The 18,021-nt window shown below is 26.2% G+C and overlaps 1 long non-coding RNA gene across 1 annotated transcript; it reads left to right on the top strand.

Annotated features, from left to right (window-relative positions):
* Window positions 1-5,153: 5,153 nt before the first annotated feature.
* On the top strand, window positions 5,154-7,301 carry LOC113386916. Its single transcript, XR_003368027.1, has 4 exons — window positions 5,154-5,346; window positions 6,080-6,130; window positions 6,625-6,768; window positions 7,172-7,301. It is a non-coding gene; the product is annotated as an uncharacterized LOC113386916 (long non-coding RNA).
* Window positions 7,302-18,021: the final 10,720 nt, after the last annotated feature.

Below are 18,021 nucleotides of genomic sequence, written 5' to 3'. Positions count from 1 at the left end.
TTTTTTTCTACAAAGACTTAGAATAAAAAATATTATTTGAATTAAAAAGTTATATCAATAAATAGTATTGAAGTATTTAAATCTAGCAAAAAAATCAACCCTTTCGCATTGGTTTGAGTGCTCAGTTTTCGCATAGAATACATTTACATCACGATAAAAGTAATTTTAAATGCTGAAACTCCAACTTTTATATATTTATTATTATTATTAATAAATTTATTGTTTATTAATTTCTTGTATGTTTTTTAGCCCATTCGATTCAAAGAATTGGTCAATTCAGGAACAAATCATGGCAACCAGGGCTATCAAAGGGTATCTGATTATTGAAACCACAATATATATATATATATATATATATATATATATATATATTAATTTTTTTCATTTTTCAGCCTAGAATGAAACTCCAGGAATTTCAATCCCTTGATATTAAAAAAGAAGGAGATCATGATTATAATCAACGTTCATTGCAGTTAGTTCTTCAAAGACGCCCAAAAAGTAAAATTTAAACAAATAATAAATAATTAGTACAATACACTAAAAATATGTCAAAGTTCAATGATTTTGAATTACTATTTCTAAAATTGTATAGAGTTTTACTATTCTTAGCATAAGATAAGAGAATAAAATAAGTCTTGGTCATATTAATGTATTTTGTAAGACTTTTTCTACTACTCCTAGAAATGCATTTGCGTTATAGTACTATGTAAAACAAAATTATATGGTAATAAAATTAATTAACAAATAATTACTGTTTTTAATCCAAATGTTATATTTCTGATAGGCAAAAGTCTATAATTTTCAGAGACAATTGAAAATTGAGCTTATAGCTTATTTTTTCAGTGACAAGATTTAAGGTCAAAATTAACATCCTAAAATATTATAAGCCTAGGAAAAGTGCTTGAGTTATAAAAATAAATAAAATATAACTATTTTTTACTTGTTATATTTTATATATATATTTCAATATAATGAATTTATTATTCATATTTTTATTTTATTTATTAATTTTATTTTTATCATGATTTGCTTTTATTTTATATTAAATAATCATAATACGGATATCATTTTAATGAAAATACTATCCTAATTTTATACTATATTTTATTTATATTTATGTAGCATTATATAGCAGTTGTTACAGATATTGTAATTAAAAAAAATTAAATTATTGTATCGTATTTCTATTTATAATTATTGTCTTCCCCCTTTTAATTGAGTAAAAATTAAATATTGTAAAGTGGTTGGTATAATTATATTGGATACTGACAAAATTGGTAAGGGCAAAATTAAATGCTAAAATTTTTTAAAAAAAGTTGTAAATTTAAAAAAAAATTAAATGCTAAAATTTTTTAAAAAAAGTAAATTTTAGTTAAAACGTACTTTCCAAGGTTTCCATTCCAACTACAATAGTATTGATAATATTGTCTACAATTGGAATTTATACTATTTTTATGATCTTAACGATGATATTAATGGTACAAGTATCGATAGTAATGTAATTTATATTAAATTTTGATTTGATACATTTTTCCAATATTTTCTGGTATCATTTCGTTTGTTGATGCTTTTTATTATTATGGTGCTTTTGGATCAATAATTTAGTTCAATAATTTATTCTGCACGGTAAATACTAAGCAGCAAAGTATCGTCAAGAAAAATCTATAGAATTTAATATTATTTGAGTACCAAAGCAAAAGTATCGGCATGTAATTAACTATTGTTTCGATACTTGTCTATATAGTCGATACATTTTGTTTTTTATTCCCAAAACCAATCCTAATCAAATTATCAATGCTCCTACGTACGATAAGACGTCTTTTATTAATATTATATAACTTTCTACAAACAATCGTCACCGAATAATTAATATTGCTTAAAAATTGTTTAAACAAAACCGTGTTATTAAATCATTCGGCAACAATCTCGTTTTTATCAGAAATGAAAAAACAATTAAAGAAATTAATAGAAAAGAAAATACAGGCGCGGTTTGCCAAAATATTTACAGAACTTGGAGTACGCACTAGAATTAATTGTAAAAATATTTTGAAAAATTATTGACCGTAGAGGAAACCGGGGGATAGAAGATTGGTGTAATTGACATTTGTAAAAATAATCAATTTTTTAAAAATTAGATGTGATGTAATTAAAGGCTGCTCAGACACGATTTGTAATGAACTTACCCATAGTGGTAAAAATGAATCAAGGTAAAAATAAATTAGTAAGCATCAATGATGTCGATTTTTTGAAATCTTGATATCAACCAGAAATAATAATTATGTTACAAGTTTATGTATCAATCAATTACTTTTTAGATATTTCATAAAAAAATGGTGACCCAAGGGTGCACCCCTAAGGTACACCTAATCTTAACAAACATTTCCTTGAAAAACACGAATTGCACATGGTTTTTAAAATAATTGCTACAAAAACTAATAAATAATAAAATCAATTTTATATAATTTGTCAAGTTAGTGTTAGGTGTATACTATTACCATTTACCCCATTTTCCTCTACACTTTTCAATACCCATGTCTCGCCTTTACAATTTGCGTCAAAATGAAAACCGTATAAAAAGTGACGCATACTTTTCAACAGATCAGTATAGTTTAGTTAGTGATCGATTTAAGTAATTAATTTTCGAAATTAAATAGTTAATTAACTAATTTATTTATAATTATTTTTTAACAATGTTTATGTCACAAACACAAATGGCAAAGCTAGCTTTGCTCATTTGTTTATTTGGAATACAAACGGGTGCGGCCAGCAAAAAGCATTTTAAATATGCTATAGGTAAGTAATAATGGAATAGAAAAGTAGGTGTAAGTGGCATTTTACACTCAGGCAAGTAAGTTGCATGAACTTCTATATCTATGTATATATTAAATTTTAATTAATTAGAATCTTAGGGTAAAAACACAAAACGAATGTGCTTTACCATGTTTTAGTGCCTTCTGTATTCAATAGAGGATGCTAGAAATGAATAAATATTTTTTTTAAATTGGTGGAGGTTTCTTAAAAATTCATGCATGTAACTTAGAAATGAATAGACGCTACTTGAAAAATTTTTGGTTTCTGAAAAATTATAATTTTGTTTTAGAAATAAATGGATGTTTCTTAGAAATTAATGAAAGTTTTTGGAAAATCAATCGATGCTCCTTAGCAATGAATGGAGGTTTAATACAAAATAAATGAAAGTTTATTAAAAATTAATGAAAATACTTGAAAATCAATGGAGGTTTCTTAGAAATTTATACACGTTTTTTAAAAATCCATGAAGGTTTCTTAGAAATTAATGCGCACTTTTAGAATTTAATGGAGGTTCCTCAGAAATTTATACACGCTGTTCAAAAATTAATGGAGGTTTCTTAGATATTAATGGATGTTTATTAAAAATTAATGGAGGTTTATTACTAATGAATAGTCACACCTTAGAAATTAATGGAGATTTCTTAACAGTTTATATTTTAATAAGTGATGCAGGTTCCTTATAGAAACTAATATATGCTCATAGAAATTAATAGAGATTTATTAGAAATTAATGGAGGTTTATCAAAAATTAATGGATTAAAATTGATAGAGGGTTTTGAGAAATTAATTAAGGCGCTCTTAGAAATTAATGGAGGTTTAATAGATATTAATTATTTCTCCTTAAAAATTAATTTATTATTTATTTAGTACATTAATTTAAAATTGATGGTCGTTTTCTAAAAATTAATGCAAATTTTTTTTAGAAATTAATGGGTTTCCTTAGAAATTATTAGAGATTAATTGGAAATCAAGAACCTCCATTCTTATAAATCAATGGACGCTTCTTACCAACAATGGATTTTTTTTAGAAATCAATTGACTTTCCTTAGCAATTAATGTATGATTTTTAAAAATCAATTGACACTTCTTAGAAATTAATGGAGGTTTCGTAAAAATTAGTGGACGCTTCTTAAAAATTAATGGAGACTTCTTGAAAATTAACAAAGGTTTCTTAGAAATTATTTGAATTATTTCAAACTTAGTAGAAGTTTCTTAGAAATTTATGGATACTCCTTAGAAAATATTAAAACTTAGAAAAACTAATGATCTTTCGATAGAAAATAATTAACGCTCCTTAAAAATTATTGAAGATTTTTTAGATATTAATGGGATTCTTAGAAAATTAATGAACGCTCCTCAGAAATTAATGAAGGTTTTTTTTTAAATTAATGGAGGTTTTTTAAAAATCAATGGACGTCCTTTAAAAACTAATGGAGACTTTTTAGAAATTATTGAAGATTTTTAAAAAATCTATTGACGCTGAGAAATTAATGCACACTCCTTAAAAATTGATCGAAGTTTCTTTAAAGTTAATCGTTGCAACTTAGAAATTAATAGAACTTTCTTCATAGTTAATGAATGCTCTTTATAAGCTAATAAACACCTAATTTTATTTAATGGATATTCGCAAGTAATTACCAGACGCTTTTCAGTAGTTAAATATTTTAATTGATGTTTCTTAGTACTCATTGAATGCTTTTTAGTAATAAATTACACCTTATTAAATATTAAATGATCCTAAGTAATAAATAACAACCTCATAATAATTAGCAAACACCCCTTATAGTAACTGATGGACGCTTCTTAAAAATTAATGGACGTAATTCAAAAATTAATGGATGGTTGTAAGTGTTAAATGGATAAACTTTGATAATATTTAAACGTTCTCTAGTCACTAATGGATACCTTTTACTAATCAACGGACACTCACTGGTACTTAAAGGTAGTAATTAATAAATGTACCCTGGTAATTTTCTGACGCCTCTTTAATGGCAATTTATAGACCATCGTATAATAATATACGACCTTCAACAATAAAAAAAAATTAAATATCTTTTCCCAGATGACTTAAAGTGTCCCGGCTACAACGAAGTCTACACCGAATGTTACGGTCCCTGCGACACGACCTGCAACGACATCTACGACCTTCAAAAAATCACCAAATGCAGATTCAACCACTCTCCAACCAGCGTCAGTTCCGAAGAAGAAGAATCCTACGAGGATCAAAGCCAGGAAGATGACGACACTGACCACCATTATTCGAGCCAAGAATTCGATAAATGGTCTGACGAGGAAGAAGAAAATGATGATGATGATCATGATGATGAATCCAGTGATGAAAAGGAAACTGAGGAGGATTCTAAAGAAAATTTGTGCCAGGAGGGTTGTATCTGCAAGAAGGGCACTGCCAGAGATAGTTCAGGGATCTGTGTGCCTTTTGTTACTTGTGATAGGAAGTTCTTCAATGTGGCTCTTGGGCAAAGATCTCTTGATAATGGTGAAGAGTTTGTTGGGCAGATTGGAAGGGATGTTCAGGTAAGGTTGGTGGAGCAACCAGAATGGTAAATAAAATTCTTTTTTTTTTTTGGGAACACAAAAAACTTGTCGCTTGATACTTGATCAGATTATATTTTATCATACACATCTGATTGTAAAATTTTTATTCTAAATAATAAACCAGTAATTATAGACCAGTTCTTCATAATTGCTCATATTGTTACAAAGTAACATAAGTTGATTATTATTTGATTTTATACCACAATTTTGGCATGTTTTTGGTTTCTGCCAAATAACGACAAGTTTTTCATATTTCATAAAAAAAGTCTCAACTGGTACTTTTACTCAAAATGTTCTAGTTTCAGTAAACTCTCTTCTATATCTTTTAGTTTAAAATTTATTTTGCTCGTCAGTAAAGTCCTTTTTATATCTTTTATCTTAAAATTAAATTTGCTCGTCAGCAAAGTCCCTTCTTTATCTTTCAGTTTACAATTTAATTTGTTCATCAGTAGGGACCCTTTTATATCTCTTAGTTGTAAATTTAATTTGCTCGTCAGTAGAATCCTTTTTTTTATTTTTTATTCACATTTTAAGAGTACTCGTCAGCAGAATCCCTGTTTCATCTTTTTGTTTAAAATTTAATTTGCTTATCAGTAGTCTCTTTATATCCCGTACTTTAAAATCTCATTTGCTTGCTAGTAGAATCCCTTTTTTATAATTTAGTTGAACATATAATTTGCTCGTCAATAATATATAATTATTGTTTTTGCAGGATTCGCAACAGCCAGAGTCAATTGGTAAACACGAGGAATACGAAGAAGAGGTACGTACTATACATATTAGAGTGGTCCTTAATATGGAAATTTTCGAATTTCCTTGCTCACAGGGTTTCAAATGATTCCAAATTGATAACAAATTTTATTATCTTAAAGTTTTAGCTCTTAATATTAACTCTAACATAGTCCGCACTCTAACCAAAGTTCCTTGGTTTTTCTTCCTAAGTAAATACTTATTTTATGAAATATCAAATTATTGTTGTATTTTTTTTTTTTTTTTTGATCAAACTAAGCAAACACAATGTTATTCTTTTGATTCACTTGTCGCTCAGTTGTAAAATTCTAAAAAAAAAAATGGAATTTTATCTATGTTAATTACATAAGAAACTTCGTTTGAATTGAGGACTATCTTTTTGAGATAAAACTTTTAGAGATTTTTGTATCAATTTGAAAGCATTTGAGCCCTTGGGAGCAAGGAAATACGAAAATGTCCATATTAAGGACCACCTTAATATATATCTTATACTATTTATATTTTTAGATAGTAGCCTTGGATTGTGACGACAACGATGAAACCAAATGCAAAACGCGCAAAATTCCTGAAGAAATTCAAGAATTAGTCAGGAAAAGACCTGACTTGATTTTGCCAATTTTGGGAATCACTACATCAACGGACTCTCAAGAAGTAAATTAAAAATAAATGTATATAATAAAGAAAATATGAAAAAATATGAGTAGAAATAAAACTAAAAATTAATAGTTACAGATAGATCCTTAAAAATTTTGTATGAAAACTATCTTTTAAAATTTCTTTCTTTCGAAGTCCGGTGTGCTAATTTTTCACTGATTATGACAAATGATTGTAAAGTTATATATTTAAAATACTCAAAGTATTTTTTGTGAAAAATGTCAATGTTTATTATTCTTGTCTTTTTTACCTTTTTTAATTTTCTCGTCTTTTTTTCCTTCAAAATTTAGTGGGTGCAAAATGCCTCTTACTGGTTTTCAGTCTTTATTTAGGAACTTTTAAAGTTGAGCAGATTCACATTGAAAAAATGATTGTTTGTTATTCATTTTATAATTTTTAGGAGTCTTCAGACTTTTGGAACAAAAACGTGAACGATAGCAAAATTTGGCAGTATCAACAAGAAGAAGATAACAGTGATGGCCATATAACTTCTTCCGGAAATGTTTTTTGGTACAGAAGTTGAAAATTATTGATATTAAAAAAAAGTCAAAATTTAAAAATTAATTACATAACACATTGAGTTTTTAAATAAATTGAATTTTACTTTCACAATTTTGTATACAAGATCAAAATTATAATGTCTAAGAAAAGTTTGTGATGTAATAAATATTAGTAATGATAATTGTTTGATAAGTGTTTATAAAATAAATATAAACATTACTTCAAGTGTTTTTGATTGTTTTTAATTAATTCAAATATTTTAAGATATGATGTATATATAATAAAATAAAAATGTCATTTATATAGATTGTTGTATTACTTTTAAAATATATATATATATATTTTTTTAATTTTCAGTCTTAAGTCTCACCAGTTAAGATGATAACTTGATCTATTAAATGAGCAAATGAATGGCTTGACCTAAATATACCAAAATTTGGTGGACATAAATTTTACAAAAATCATTTTTCGTTCAATTATAAATGTGACATGAATTGTTATAAATATTTGCATAAAATGCTTTTATGATTTTTGCATATAATCATTCACAATTGAGTTCTATACAGAAAAATTGAGAAATTTTTTCACAATGATTACCAGAAAATTGGTATTTATCTATCTTGCTAATTTTTATCAAAAAGTAATTTGCCTCAAATAATTTTTTAAATATTTAAAAATCAAGCAAGTTTTTTTTGCAAAAACATTGACGAAATTTTTATATTTGAAGGTATAATACAAAAAATTGAGTTTTTTTAAACACGGCGAATAAAAAGTTGATGTTTTTGTCATATGATGCAACTTTTTTGGGATTTTATTGCAACGTTGCATAATAATAAATTTCGTTATTTGAACGAACATTCGACAATGTTATAGGCCTATGAAAAGTGGCTTTGAAACTTATTACCTAGATAGTTTAAAAAATTGCAACCTGAGAAATTTTACTTCAAAAATATTACTAAGTAAAAAGAAATTAAAATGTAAAGTAAAGAGAAATAAATAGAAGAAACTGACATTCGATTTATAGAGATTTTCAAAATCATCATGAAATAACTTTTGGTTTTCTCTTTATTTAAATTAATACCCTCAAATCTACTATGATTTGAACAAATTTGAATTTAAAGGCATTAGTTTTTTGGCTTCTTGGTATATTTGGTTAAACAATTTTTTAGACGTTTTCAGTCAGAGTTGACTTAACGAAAGTTCATAATAAAAACAAACATCCTTAAACAATCTAGTTCTACCAAAAGTCAAACTATAAAAATCATCAGAATAAAACATGTTTTAAAACATATAAGTCACATTCATTCAACTTTAGAGAAAAATAAAAAAAAAATTGAAATAAAAAATTTAATTTTATCTAAATATTTGAATCATAATCCTTATTGCTAAAGCCGATTATTACTACTTGCAACTTGCCTTAGGCCAAAACGCAACTTACACCTATTTCATAATCAACTTTTTCAAATTTCTTCTTCTCAATTAGTATATAGATTTAATATTTATAAAACTATTACATTACAACACCGATAAGAGATCGCTTAAGAAATTATAACATGGGTGTGCCAGATAAAAAAAAGTAAATAATTGAATTCAATTAAATTTAAACACCCAAAATATTTATAATAAAATGTTTTTTTATTATTTCTGTGCGTCAAAAATATAAGAAAAAAAAAATCGGCCGTATATAAGAAGCGATTAAAACGCAATATGGTCAGTTGGAAATAATTTGTTTGAGGGAAAATGGAGTTTGTGAGTGTTAAATTTGTTTTTGCGATTTGTTTGGTAATTGTTTATGTGGAAGGGCAAGGGAATGAAATGAGTAAGTATAGAATGGAAGTTTTGTCAAAAATAATAAAAAATATGACTATGATATAAGAAACTGACGCTTCAATCAAGTTTTTACAAAAAAGTTTAGTTTTTGTCAAAAAAACTTTTTGTATTTTCTAGGCATTTCAAGTTATTCTAAATCGTTTCGATACCAGTAACTAAAATATTTGTTGTAAGATAGGTTTGGAAACTACGGTAAAATATTCACAATTGTTCCATAAATTTTCACTAAAATCAAAATCATTGCATAATATTTACCCTTGTTCGTGCCTTAAAATCGTACATAATTCTTACCGCACTTTTCACAAAAAAATATGTTCTACTTTCAAAATTTATGTCCAAATAATTTCAATAAATCTCTTAAACTTTGCATGAATCTTATTAAATTGTTATGTTTTTGGTAATTGTTGAAAACAGTAATCGAAAACAGAAGAGTCTATATATATACGGTTTTCGAACTATGATCGTATATCAAATCGCTCGTATCTCAAAGCAATTTTTCTTATATAAATACATCAAAATATTTCTAAAACTAGGGCAGTCATTATTATAACTAATAAATTTTTTAACTTCCCGAAGGAGAAGTTTATGTTTTCATCAAAAAATCCGATTCGCTAATTTTATGTTTTCTCGACGTTTTAAGCCATTCTGAATCGAATGAGCCCAAATTTGGAAAAAGTATTAAAGCTTTAAAAATTCCTCAAAGTTTGCAAAAATTGGTATCGTTTATTTGGCAATTGTCAAAATTAGGCTTTTCATCGTCGTTTGCTCAAAAACGCCTGAACCGATTACAGAAATTTAAAAGCCATTCGTTGTATTTCAATGAGCACTATAGTTTGTCAGTTTTGTGAGACGATGTGCCTGGCCGTTTCTTTGTAATTTGAAAAAGAGTGTTAAACTTTTCGTCCACATTTAAGCTCATTCTACCGAATCGATTTTAAAAAATCAAAAACTGTTCGAAAGATATTAGTTGGGAATAATATTGATTAGTTTTAGGTGAAAATCTACCGAGCCGTTTTCACGTAATTAACCGTTGAAAAAAAATTAAGCCGATTTTTATGAAACTTTCTTTGGCGATGTATATCATGATTTTATAGAACTTACTGAAATATTACGGCCTTACGACAAGTAGTTTAATTTTAAAAATTCATCAACGTTTGAGAAAATGAGTAGTTTTCTTGATGTTTGTTCAAATTAAAGTTAGACAGTTTACTTGGTATAACGATAGATTACTTGGTCCTCATGAACGTACTAAACCATTAACGTCCTGCGAAAACTGGTTCAATTATAAAAATGATTGATTTGTGAAAATTTGCTTTTAGAAAATACTCCGAGTTAACGTATTTGTTTGTTTTCAATTATGTGTAATAAATCCTCTCGGAATACTTCTAATCACTCATAAATTAATTTGTTTATTATTGATTAAGTCGATTATTTGCACATATCGGGAAGTTCATGTAACTTGCCTCTGGGCTAAATACCAATACCAACTAGATTTCATTTCACTTTATTTTAGCAATCACAAATACAATAATAATTTCTATGAGCTAAACTGTAAATAAGTATGATATATAAAATACTCCGAAAATGTGTTATATTTTTATTTTGCCATAAACAGTTTTTGAGAAAACTCTTACTTGCCCAAAGCTCGTATCTCGAATTTCGCTCGTCTACAGTTACTATTCCCCTTACTAAATTTTTTTTGTAATTTTTTTATAGTTTTCGAGATAACTATTACTCACTCAGCTTCTATTACACTTGCCAACAGGTACTATTCTCCTTACTAAACTGACTACTTTTTAGCTATCATTTTTTATTCTCCATACCAAAATTTACTATAATTATCCTATTTACCAGGTGACATGACATGTCCCAGTTTCAACGAAGTTTTCGTCGAATGCAAACCAAAATGTGAACAAAGCTGTAAAGACATCGTCCAGGACAGCGGAGCATCTACTGATTGCGAAGACGACTTTTCGTCCAGTAAGGAAAATGAGTCCTTGTCTAGTAAAGAAAATAACTCCTTGTCCAGTATAGAAGGCGATCCTTCGTCCAACGAAAGTTGCAATCCTGGTTGCATTTGCAAACCAGGAACAGTCAGAAATCGAAACCACATCTGTATACCAAAAGAAGTCTGTTCCTCCGATATGTCTGATGCTCTGCTTGGAGAATGGACTTCAAACACTCAATTTTTGAAGCAGTCACCAGAAACTAAGGTAAGACGATAGAAATTCGAACATAATTTCTATATATTTATATTTATTTCTCAATATAACATATACATTTAAACGGTCCATACAACATTTTTTGTTAACATATAGTTTTCGTATTTTGTATTTTTCTGGACTGTCTACGAACCATTTGCGCTCATTAAAGTAAACCTAAAGACCAGAAAAAATCATTCGTTCCATAAAAAATATTTTTTGTCACGACAAACTATAGGTTTTATAAAAATATTATAATATTTTTAAATTAATTGTTATTTATAAAAATATTTGTAGAATTAAATATGAATTGAACAAAAGTAAAATATAAGAATTGACCGTATTTTTTAGGTTCTTTAAACTGTCAACATATAGATAAATACGTTTCGAGGCAAAGATATCTTTTGTCTAAAAATTGGGCATATTTTGGTTTAATATTGGACAACTATTGATAAAACAAAATTTAATATTACCAAAACTTCGATAATTGAATTTTTTGGCTTAATTTTGGACATATTTTGGCTTAATATTAAACCAGCATTGATAAACCAATAATTATAATCACCAAAAGTTCAATAACTATTAAAATTGGAACTAAAATGATCCAAATGTTTTATTTGCGAAATTTAGCATATAACTAAAAGAATAGATTTAATAAAATATTTAAAACTTATATTTAAATATATTACCCAATAAGTAATATACAACAAAAATAAATTACAAAAAAAAAAATTAAAAAATTGCAGTGTTATAATTGAAAAAAAAATTCTTCGCTTATTCGACCCCATAATTAGATAAAATGTTTAAATTTCACAGAGTTCATTAATTATTCGTAAATATTATATTTTTATTTTATGAATTTAATATTTCATGTATTTCTAAAAAATTACCAAATTATTATAAAAATCTCAATTAGAAAAATGAAAAATTGGCAAAGTGTGTAGTACGTTTTTACTTATTATTGAAAATCACATAAGAATAAATTTAAATCAACTTGTCTACATTAGTGTAGCGGAAATAGCTCAGTCAGTAGCATGCCCGACTCACACGCCAGATACACTCGGTTTAAGTCCTGGCACTGACATAAAATTGTCATTTGATTTCTTGGTCAAAAATATTGTTTTAGGATGGTCTATTAATTCGAATTAGTTGCGAGAATAACTTAGTCAGTATCATGCCCGACTCTCACGAAAAAGACACTCGGTTCGAGTCGTGGTACTGACATAGAATTCTCATTTAATTTTCATAGTATATTAGTATATAGTATATAGTATTTATATAGTATAATTCAAAATAGTGGCAGAAATAGCTCAGTCAGTAGAATACCCGACGTGCATCTCACAGACACTCGGTTAGAGTCCCGGCACTGACATAGAATTCGGATGAGTATTTTAATTTTTGGGATAAAAACTTAACAGAGATATAGCATTTAAAAAAATACACAGCTAAGTTTAATTTTTTTTAAAATATCCATGCACGTTTTTTACGAACCCCAAATATTTATGAAATTCATAGAAATACATAAAAAATGTATGTACTTGAAACGAACATAAATAAAAACATTAAATAAACAAATCAAAAATGAAAAGAAATCTGAAAATCAAAATACAACATTGTTTCAATATTGTATAAAAACGTTGCATCATGTTACACCAAAATCTTTTTCAAATAATTTTTTTTTTGATAAAAATTTCGTTCAAATTAAAAACAATATTGTTTGAGTATTATCAAACAATTTGACATAATTAGTATAAAATTTTTAATAAATTGTTTATTAAACGCATCATCCCTTTGTTGACAGTTAAAACTGACCCTAAAACCAACCAAAAGTTTATTTAATAAAAATTTAATAGTTTCTTATACTTAAATCTATTTTAATTAAATTAGACTAGTTTAATACGTAACACTGACAAAAATATTATTAGATAAATAATTTCAATAATAACCGAAACAAGTTTCAAGTTTTTTTGGTTTAATACTGTGAACATTTTAGGAGCAAAAATTTATCTAATAAATCATATATATTTTTTTAAAAAATAATAATAATAATATTATACTTATTTAAATATGCATATATTCATTTAGCCTGTAAATTTCTCTAAAACAACTCATTAAAAAAATTATATATTTGTGAGTAAAAATAAGTCATTAGATTTTTGTTCAAAAAATGTCCACATTATTTTAGAATAATTCTTTTATTAATTTTTGTGAATGTAAAATATTTATTTAATAAATATTTGAGTAGCAATAAAGATCTTAAATATATATGTATAAGTAATTAATATTAAAAATAAATTTAATACCAAAAAAATCTTTTCCCCATACAATCTCCAACCCACATATGAATTTTATTCACGTTAGTGCCTCGTGTTGATTTTTTTTTATAATATATATCTATCTAACTTCATTTATATATATTTATATTTTTATTTATATAATATATTATACTATTTATATATATGTATATATATACTTAATATTAATTCTATCAAGCGTTTGAAATTGACATTTAGGTTCACATAAGCTATAGGTTCATTTTTACACGATTTTTCATATAGATTAGTATTAAAGTTTGGTATATAAAAAGTTGGCGATAAAATGAATACTGAATTTGCAAAATTTTAGATAATTTTTTTGAAATTCAGTATGTATTTTATTTCCCTATATAAAAACACAGCATCTAGATTTTTTTAGTGTGTATGTGCGATAGTTTTTTTTAATTGTCTATTTTATTTCTAAATGGTAATTAGTTTAAGCAGTAAAAAATAAATACAAGCTACTTTCTTAATTAACGAAGCTGGTCCTTAATTAGTTTTATGTGTATCGTATAAATTTTTTCTGGTTTTTAGTAAAATTTTCGAAACAAAATAAACCACAAAAATATAAAATTTTATGTTAAAAATGGGAATAAACAAAAAATCAAGTCAGTGGTATTTAATTTTGTCTTCAAACCTGTTTTTGTAAGGTATTGGGAAAATCTTTCAGAGTCATTAAGTAACCCTTTCGACTCGGATGCCGCCAGTCCAGTAGCATAATTCATATAAATTTCGCAATTCGCGAGTGGAAAAGGTTAAAAATCATAAATTTCGTAAAATACTTTTAAAATCCATATATAATTTTTAATTAAATTTTAAATGCTATTTGTAATTAGTTATCTTTTCAGAGTCATTAGTTGACACTTTCGACTGAAATGCCGCCGCTGCGGCGTCAAAATTCATATAAATCTTGCAATTTGCGAGTGAAAAGGGTTAAAAATCATAAATTCTGTAGAATACTTTTGAAACCCATTTATAATTTTTAATTAAATTTAAAATAATATTCGTAATAATTTTTCTTTCTCATTAATATTTTTTAATATAATTAATTAATACAAAAAAATTAAAGCAGGTAATTTGTTGCATTTCTTTTTATGTAAATTATTTTTTTTTAGTTTTAACAATTACGTAATTTAAGTTTATTTCACATAATAACATAATTAATCGGTTTATCTTTTCTATATTATATATTTATTTATATAAATGTTATCTAGAATTAAACCTCGAAGGTAAATTTACGTGCTAAAGTGAGTGGCGCACTCTATGGAGAGCGATAACAATTAAAATTGAAGTTTTTACGATCTATTTATATTTTTTTTATCTAAAATTCACCAAACAAAAACAGATTTGAACCAAACGAAGTTAAATCTTCTTTCCATAATTTATTTAAATAAAATCCAACTAGAGTTTTAAATTTATAACATAAAATGTGTAAAAATTCTGTACAAGATTGTTAAAGACAAGACCCTGCTTAGATAATTATTTCATAAGATTTTTTTTCAAACTTCAACAAAAAAATTTTAATCTCTAAATAATATATTTTTTATAAATTAACAAAAAAAAACTACTATTATTATTATAAATTAAATTTCTGTAATCGTGTATATATGTATGTATATATAGTAAACATTTAGGCACTATTCTAAGAGGCAGACTGCGCAATTTTTTTCCTGTTTTAATAATTGTCTAATTTATTTATTTTTATTTTAAATTTTTCTTTTTTTGGATTTTATCTACAAAACGTAAACAATATTTTTTTGTATGCGCAGCCATGATAGATTATCGCGTGTGTAGAAAAAGCATTTTTCAGGATTTCTTTAAGGGAAGGTTCTGTGTAATGCTCGAAGGGTTGTAAGTGAAATTTTAAAATTATGACGTCATTGAAAAACAATTTAATGCATTATATATGTTTTGAGTAATTTTAAAATAATGGCCCAACTGGAAAAGGTATAATTATTTGAAAAACTGGAGACGTACTTATATTTTGTTTATAAATTTTACTAAAATGATTTTTATTTATAGGTTTGTTATTTCAGTAAACAATGTTTATAAAATTTGTATCATATTTTTTGGTTATTTTGTAATGTTTCAAAATTTTGTATAAAATTATTTTAGAACTTGTTTAACATGCTAAATGATGACACACATATACAGTGCCGAAACGTATATAAAAAATATTTAATTTATTAATTGGAAATAGTAAATTATTAAATTATCATTGGCGTTAACTCAAGAAAATTCACTGAATTTTTTTATAAATGTTCCTAACATTTTTTCTATTTTCAATGACGTCATAACTTCAAAATTTTCTCTAGTTTTTTTTTCAAAGTGGCGAAAGTACGTTTTAAAGTCCCGCTCTAAACGTTTTAGATTCATATTTATTAACATGCAGACTTATGCACTGCATAGTTTTTATTTTTTGCTTAACATTGAACTACATTTTATATTTCATATTTTATATTTACTTTACTAATTTATAGAATATTTTCTTCACTAATTGGCTTGAAGGAACGTGATTAATTGCGGCATTTGAAAATAAACCAACCAGATGATTTTTTTGTGGAAAATCAAATGCCGAAATTATTAGGTTCGTATATTTACTATTATTTTTTTGGCCCTAAAAAATTGTAGTGAGAACGTAATCGAAAATTGTAAATATAATAGAAGAGTCATTCGTTTATTTTTTATACTATTTTATAATTTTCAAATTTATGGGACCAATTCTCAGATAAAATAGAAATGTTAGGGGTCTATATTCATATTGGCAATAAAAACTGTCAAAAAGCTATGTTAAAGGCATTTCACACATAAAACCTAACCTTCAAAACACACAAACCTCTAATAACAATTTTATCATAAGTGCATCTTTCTGATGTCTCATTGATAACACATACGTGAAGTTAGGTTTTATGTGTAAAACGCCAGATCGCACAATTTTTCCATAGTTTTTATTACTAATTCATACGAAGATAGACCCATAACATAGCGTTGCCATAACATTTCCATTTTATCGGAGAATTCAATTTTTTTTTGTTGGAATTAAAGTAGTAAACTCAGAAGAAATGTGCTTTACCATATTTTAGTGTTTTCCGCACTCAACAGATGGCGCACTGTGTCCAAATTTATTACTCTGAATGATGACACACATAGAGTGCCAAAACGTACAGAATAAATTTTTTTTTTTATTTGATCATATCTCTGAAAAATATTCCAAAATTTTTATATTTAGTTAGTATAGATAATTTATATTATATTTCCCTGGTTTGCCTATTGAGTGATGACACACATCTAGTGTCGAAACGTCTAGACTAATTATCTATTTTATATCACGGACTATCATTTTCTGGATATATTTTCTTATTTAAGAACCATGATCCTCAAGATCTAATTGAATATTTTTGTTGGTTTTACTTGCAAAGTGATGACATAGATATAGCGCCGAAACGTACAGAAAAAAAACTCGTTATAATTGATGTTATTTTTTGGGACAAAACCAATATTTCAAAATGTTTATATGTAGTACACATAATTTATTTTATATGTTTCTGGTTTGACCGTTGAGTGATGACACACATAAAGGGCCGAAACGTACAGCAAAAAAAACCTTGTTAGAAAAAAAAAGTTTTAAAGTATGTGCGCGTGTATTTTGTTCTCATTCCATATATTTAAATTTATCAGGTTTATCTATTCCATATTATGTATTTATATAAATCTTATCCGGAATTTAAACCTAGAGGTGATTTTCCGTGCTACAGTTAATGGCGCACTCTATGAAGAGCGGAAACAATTAAAAACAAAGTAATGGCAAAGTCTCTACAAAATGATGCATCATAAAAATTTGTTAAAAATATCAATTATCAAAATCATGAGTCAAATCCCAATTTTCGATTTCGTTCTCATTCCGGTGCAAAAACAAAAACCCAAACAAAGTCTACACAAAAATTTTCACTAAGGATCACATTTTTCTCGCTGATTCTTATATCAATATCGAACTATACTTAATATATTATTTAATATATTATAATAGATATGTATATATATTTATTTCTTACATAAGCTTTATCAATTAGGTCTACAAATAAAAATTCATTTTGTTTTCATATCAAATAGACACCTAAACATTTCGGACATCGCGCGCGTCGAACATAAAAAATACTTTTTTTTAATACTAAAAGCTGAAAATATTGACACGAAAACTTATATTGTAACATTACATAGATACAAATATCACCTAGAGCTATTTTAGATTAATTGTCGTAGATTGTAGGATTTAAATCGGGGTCTTTACCAAAGCCTTCTGAAATATACTTCGAATATTTTGCTGACCAATCTTTTACCACCGCAGTATACATAAATATTTTAATCCGTTTACTAATAATTTTAAATCTATAATAATATTATAT

This window comes from Ctenocephalides felis, unplaced genomic scaffold (assembly GCF_003426905.1).
Source record: "Ctenocephalides felis isolate EL2017-DRISC unplaced genomic scaffold, ASM342690v1 CF-g0.4_SCAFFOLD_03571, whole genome shotgun sequence".
NCBI lineage: Eukaryota > Metazoa > Arthropoda > Insecta > Siphonaptera > Pulicidae > Ctenocephalides > Ctenocephalides felis.
Note: the sequence above shows the minus strand (reverse complement) of the source record. Positions and strands in the feature narration are given on the sequence as shown.